Here is a 7,219-nt window from a genome sequence, read left to right as displayed (position 1 = left end):
CTTTTGCCCCTCGACAGACAGTTCGGGGCCCTGCTGCCTCCTCCACACGCAAAAGCCGAAGCAAAGCTCTGCTGACACCAGCCGAGCGGTCGGATGGGGAGCTGGAGAACCAGCTGGTGAGCTGGGCCGTGCCGGAGCGCCTGGTTCCAGGCTTCCCCCCGAGCTGGCAAGATCTCCCAGCTGTGGGGCAGGTAACCCAGTGCTTAAACTCAGTCTGGGCCTCCGGGGGAGAAGGAGGAATGCGAGGTGCCAGGGCTTGCTTTTCTCCTTCATGTATCTCATCCTATAATACATTTGTTTGTCTTTCTGCACATGGTTAATGAGAGGTAAGAAGATAGAAAGTCAAAGGTAGGATTAATGGTAAGTTCTTAAAGTGGAGGAAGGTACCAATGATGTCTGGGTTAGGACTTTTTTCTTTTTATTAGCATTTTTATAAATGGTCTGGAAAAGCATGTGGGCAGGGACAGGACAGAAGTTGCTGATGTTCTGATCTAGGGTAGTAACAAATTAAAGCTGCCTTGAGGGGTTCAAGGGGCAACAATGGTGCTGTGGGACTGGGCAGATAACAGCAGACTGCAGTCCATGTCGGTAAATGCAAAGTAACACACAGATGGCAGAAGTGAGGACGCACTGCACAAGGATGGACTTTAAATAAGCTTTTGCCACTCACAAAATAGATCAGAGAAGTGTTGTGGAGATGTCAGCTCACTTCTCACTGAAGAAAAAGTGAAGTGCACGTCAGGGATTATCGATAAAGGAACAGAGAACAAAACGAAAATGCATCCTGCTGTTGTAGGTGGTGAGTCTTTGGTGAAACCTCCTCGCAGATTTGCCTGCAGTTCTGTTCCTTCCGTCACAAAAGGGACAGCATTAGAAACAGCCCACGCAGGGGCAGCAGGGGTGCTTGGGGCAAGATTGGTTTCCATGCAAGGCAGGAGTAAAGCACGTATGGCTGCCCAGCTTGGTGAGTGATGCCTGTGGCTATCGTATTGTTGTTTGTACAGGAAAGGTGAACAAGGAATGAGCATCAACTCTCTCTCAGGATAGCAGAGTTAACAGCACAATCAACTGAAAACACCGAGCAGGAGCTTTGACACTAACCAGAGAAAGTAGTTTTTCATGCTCTGCTGAAGGCAATGGGGGAATTCCTTGCAGCAGGATGTTATGATTCCCAGAGATCAAACGTACATGTGTGCACAAAGAACACCTTCAAAAAGAGATCAGACAAGTTGGTGGTTCCTTGCTCCTCATGTGCCAGCTCTGTGCCACGACCCCGTGGGCCCTGCACCTCTGCTAACCCCAGCGTCTGCCTCCAGTATAGTTTGCCCAGCTGTCTCCCATCCTGGCACCTTCCTTTATGGATGTGCTCAGAGTAGCGCTTGTGAGTACCGTCCCAGTCCACAAGCTTGTCACTACGATCACTGCCGCAGGGCTCAGGACCTGTTCAGGGCGTGGAGGAGCTCTTACTGGGCCTGGGTCTAGATTTTGTGCCTGGCAGAGGGAACCTCGTCCTGAAAAGCTGACAGCTAGGAACACAAGCCGTTGCGCTGATCCTTTGCAACCTGGCACCGTAGGCTTGCGCCCTCCATGGTGCGTTCGCTAGTATCTAATCTCTCCAGCCAGCCCTGTCACCTGAGATGACCTGCAGGTAGGATCACTGCACTCCCAAATTACAGATTTTATCCTGATTCACCTTGTTCCTCCCAACACCAGATAAGCTTAATCATCAGATAGGAAGACATTCCTTTATCAAGGCTCAAGGAAACGAGGCTGCAGGGAAAAACAAACCATAAAATTCAAACTCTCTTTCATCTCACACTCCTGTAGTTTATCTTATTAATGGTCATTGTAGTGTGTGTCAGTCTGAATGAAGAGGCGGAGAAGACTGGATGTAGTAGAAGGAGGACAAGCTCAGTCTATCCTTTTTTCAGGACAAGCCTCATGCAGTTCCCACCTCGTGCCTGGCTGTATCTCTTCTGTTTGTTTCCCTAGACAGGCTACCCCATGCTTTGACTCCATGCAAATGGAGTAATAATGGAGTTATCACCTTTACTGCCGCATCTTTCTTGGGTTTCATTGTCCTCCCTCTTCATTACTCTTCCAGAGGCTGCACATATCATATCACAGAAGCTGTAATTGCTTGTGCGTCTTCTTTCCAGCTATGATCTCTGAAACTGTCACCTTTCTGTGGAGATGATATTTGGCAGCTGAAGGCATTGTTAGAGTAAAAGGTAACTCCATGATCAGGTCACTTTGTCTGCAGGTGTCTTTGGGGAATGCTGACAGTATGGATCACAGCCTCATGCCACTAGCTCGCAAGCCAAGGGGAAGAGCACAGCATCTGCCCTCCTTTGCAGGTTCATGGCAACGCAGTATCCTTACCAAAAAGGTCTTCCCTGGGCTTCTCTGTTAGCGATCTGGGCAACTGGCTTCAGGCCTTTCCAAGATCTGTGCCCTTCCCTGCTAGGAGGCAGCTTGAGGCACGCAGCATCAAACTTCTGCTCAGCTCTCAGCACAGGTCCCATCTGAGGCACAAAGCACCCACGTACCAGGGAGCTTGTCTGACCCCCAGAGCAGAAGCTTAATGTCTCTTCCTGAGGCCAGCAGGAGCAGATACCATAACCCAAGAGGAAAGCGTCTCTGTCTCTTTGTTCAGACTTTTATTTGGTGTGTTTCAGAGGGGGACAATTAGCAAGAACCCCTTCCCCACAGTAGCAAAACTTAGTGGCAGTGACAGTGTGATGCTCTTTTCCACAGCAGTGCCAAGCTGCCGCTTACTCTGCCAGGTGGCTGGGTCACTTTAGCTGTCTCCAGCAGCATAACATGCCCTGGGCCATGCTGGAGTGAATGTGCTTTTGGAAACGCTCACTGATCTTGTTTTGGCTTTCTGCAAAGGGTGCCCCACTGCTGTGGTGAAGGATGACCTCTAAATGCTTGTAAAAGGGTTTATTCTGAGCAAAAAGACTATTCGCAGGAAAATGAAATCATGCTAGGAAAGGCTTGGATGTCTAGAAGAACCTTGGGACTTGGCCTGATCCAAATTTATTAGTAATCCTTTCCCACGGGATATACTTAAGGAATTCCTGAGCCCTTGTGTAGGCTTATTGTCTGTTACTTTTAACATAACAGCAGTGGGCAGTAGTTCATCAGTGCTGTTGCTGGGCCTATTCACAAGCCCACTGGATGGTTTCCAGATGAAACCTGAATGGTCCATGCCATTCACTGAGGTGAATCCCAGACACCAACATCTGCAGTTTGTAATTAGTTATTATTTGAGAGTTGGTTAGAATTGCCTAGATAATAACCTTTCTTTCAAGGTGATATGACATTTTGCTTTGCGCTTGCAGAAGTTACGTAAAAAGTCTCTCTGCAATTGTTTTTGCTTTCATCTGTATAGGGCTTTTTTTAACCATTCAAAAGACAAGCAGGCCGAAGAGATTTTGCTCAAGCTTTAAAAAGCAGCTTACTTTTATGCAGAAATCCAGCTTGAGAAAGCCAGTGCAGAGGTCAGCCTTTTGAAAATGGGAACGTGCAGACCTGCCATCATAACAGGAACAGCCTGGTGACCACTGTTGTTAGATATGTTGTTAAAACAATGATTGACAGCAGCTAGGCTACCTGCAGAGATGCTTCTAAGGATCAGCGATGAATGGGTGCTCTAGTAAATGTATTTTCAATCACAGTCAGAAAAGCTAGTAGGAGCCGGGAAAAAGCATACACCTTGCTGACATCCATTAAAAGAGTGGGGCCACCCTGACAAGTGTTGCATGGGAAACCCAGCTCATAGGAAACGCTCTCGCGCATGCTGCATTCACTGTGCTTGTGCTCCCGGCCCCCAAGCGTGCTGCTGCCATGCTGTCTTGCTTCTCCCCAGCAAATAACCAACATGCAGCACCTAAGGGTAACATGGTGAGGAATATTTTGATAGGAGTGTGTTAATTAGCTTGTTGTCTCCCGATTTCCTGGGAAAACAGTTCCTAAGTCCAGAGTAACCCCGCAATATCTGTGCTACTGGGCTCAAGACCTGCTTGAGCCCGTTCCTGGAGCTACCTGCTCTTCTCTGTAACCAAACTGTAGAAGGTAGGTAGCTGGAGGCTCGGCTGGCCTGGGAGTAGGAAAAGCCTGGAGTCTTTGGGCTAGGGCCACCCTCTGGTATGGCAGCTACTTTGGAGCTATGCATTCTAGCAGCTCCAGCTCCAGTAGAGGTTGCTTAAAAATATACATTTATATGTTTGTATATACAATTTTTATGCATAGTATATAAACTTTCATTGTCACTTCTTAGTGAAAACTAAAAATTTTGAGTAATGAGAAACTGAATTTTATTTTTTTTGTTTTGTTTTATTTTATTTTTAAGAGATTAACTTCCAAATCTGCATTTCAAAATATCAAAACTTCTGGAAACTAGAAAATCTGCCTTCAGGCGAGATCTACATAAGAGCCATGGACTCCTGTGTCAGTTTGTTCCAAGTAAGCCAGCAACCTCCCCAACAGCTGCTGGCAAACCCCAATTACAGCAGAATATCCTAGGGGGGAGGAACAACAATGTGGAGACTCGGAGCTGGCAAACACTTCCAAGAGCTCTGAGCTGCACCATGATCTCTCTCAAGCAGTGAACAAGTCAGTCTCATAAGTTGCAGCAAAGAGAACAAGATTTCAGCTATAGAAATGTGCAAATTAGGACTGACAGCACCTGTCTGGGCATTGAGTCTTATCCCCTGCTGTTAAGAAGCAACTATGGCCTCCCTTATAACTTGATCAAGCTGTGTATGAAAAGCAGGGGTCCTCTGCCTGCCCTGGATTCCCCTGAGTTTATTCTAAAACCTCAGTGTTTACGAACCGTCTTTTTTTCCATCAAAGTGTACTTACTTGTTCCTATGTGAGGCTGCCCTTTTGGTAACATTTATTCCCTGATGTATTTATAGACAGCAACTCTATCCCTTCTCAACTGTGTTTTGAAAGGTTAAAGAGAAGTCCAAAAGAGCTGAGCTTACCAGAAAATTAATGCCCCATTCTTCCGCTGACCCCATTAACTCTCTGCACCTCTTCAAGTTTTAATTAATCTTTTCTGAACATATGCAACCTAAATTATACATTTAATCTGTATGAAAAATACTCCTGCTACATACAAAATTGCTCATAGTAAGCACACAGTCAAGTGTTTTGCCTGCTCTTTCTTTTTTCATTTTCTTACACCAGTTTATACCAGCAGTTTCTCATTAGCAGCTCATCAGCACTTGGAAATAGGACATTTCATCCTATTACTGACAGTCTTTGCAATCCTGCAGCATTCTTGCACATGGCTTGATTTTCTGTAAAGACAGTGTCTCCCAGCTTCATGCAGTTGGCACGTTCTTGCACTTTGTGACGGTCCCTAAATGACACAGTTTTTGAAGGTGGATCCTAAAACCAATCTTTGAGGAACTTCAGTAATATTTTCTTTACTGCCCAGTAACTTTTTTTTTTGAGATGACTTGTTATTTTTCCCTGTTTTATTAAATCTTTTCTTTACTTCACAGTCCTTATTCTCTTCACTTTAATAAATATTCGTACCTGAAATTATATTGAATAACTCCTTGAAATCCTGGTAAATTAACCCAGAACACTTCTTTTGTCCATTTTATCTTTCTTCCTGTTTATGCTAAAACTTTCCTTCAGAATCTGTTCTAAAAGCTTGCCTAATTTTGAGATCAGTTTAATGGACCTAAAGATATCCAAATCTTTTTTTTCTCCACTGAAAGTGAGGTACATTTGTTATTCTCTAGTTGTGTGGCACTACTTCTACCCAGACCTGCAAGTTGGTTCTTTCAGCTCTCCAGGGAAGAGATTATGAGCTCTGAGCCATTTGAATGCATTAATCTCTGAGCTTTATTCTAGCTGGGGTGGTCTGTTCTTATACTTGCTTTTTGCTGGGTTTTCTGCCTCTGTTCCTACATCTAGCGAAATGGAGGCATATATTCCTTCAGTTGTGGAGTCACACCGAAAGTTTAATTCTTAATCTTTACACAGTGGCCATCTCCCCTCTGTTGCCCCCCCCTCCCCCAACTATCACTGCAGACCTTTTTGTGGTATATTACAGTTTCCTCTGTAGGATCTTGACTTTGAACAGTTCCCAGGTTTTCCATGCACATCCTCATCTCCAAGCCACAGCATCTTTTGCTGATCCACCTTTTTTTTCTGCTGCCAGCAGATTCTTTGCTCTGTCTCAGTGTCATTCAGTGCAGTTATACAACCACTGAGGAACTGCAGCTTACGCGTTATTCAAAACACAAGCTTCAGGCAGCTTTTGTACCAAGTGAACGAAAGGAAATCTATGCCACTCTGTATCCATGTCCTGATGCTTCTCAGTCCAGGTGGCTTCATTAACTGGTTTCCTTAATCTAACTGCTGTTTTTGAAATTAATAATCTCGGTTGCAAACTTTTTTACTTTATGCGTTATTTAATTAAATTTTCATTGCTCAATATAAGGTGTAACCAGCTTTTGTACAATAATTTCCCCACACCTGACCAGCAATGTTAATGACTCCTGCTAGTTCCCTGGATGTTTCAATTGAGTGAGCAGCTGTGAATACGGACGGTTAAGCAGTGGCTGGTGCAAGCGACTTCTGTGAGACGTCCTTAGCAAGCCCTGGAATGTGTTTATAGTCACAGGAAACTAGCACGCTATTCCCGCTTCTACTGCCCCAGTGTGAGCTGGCTCGAGGGAAAGAGAGCTGATGTCTCAGTGAATAAGAACTGAGCAGAGCAGAGGATCTTGCCTGTAATTTACAGAAAGTTGTGAAACGCTTCCTGGTACACATTTCCCCAGAACTGTAAACTCTGTACCCCTAGAAACCAAGTATGATTCATTACTTCAAAGGAGATGATCAGTGCTGGTTAGAGCTACTCAGACGAATCACTGACATCTGGATACTTCGTCCTACATGGTGGCTTTTACTTTTTACAATAAAGAGCTCCTTCAAGAAGGGAAATGGGCTAATGAAGCCTCTGTTCACGGAATCACAGAATGGTTGAGGTTGGAAGGGACCTCTGGAGATCTAGTCCAACCCCCCTGCTCAAGCACCTAAAGCACGTTGCCCAGGATTGTGTCCAGATGCTTTTTGAATATCTCCAAGGAAGGAGACTCCACAACCTCTCTGGGCAACCTGTTCCAGTGCTCAGTCACCCTCACTGTAAGGAAGTTTTTCCTCATGTTCAGCTGGAACTGCCTGTGTTTCA

Source organism: Dromaius novaehollandiae, chromosome Z, assembly GCF_036370855.1.
Source record: "Dromaius novaehollandiae isolate bDroNov1 chromosome Z, bDroNov1.hap1, whole genome shotgun sequence".
Taxonomy (NCBI): Eukaryota; Metazoa; Chordata; class Aves; order Casuariiformes; family Dromaiidae; genus Dromaius; species Dromaius novaehollandiae.
This window is presented reverse-complemented; position numbering follows the sequence as displayed.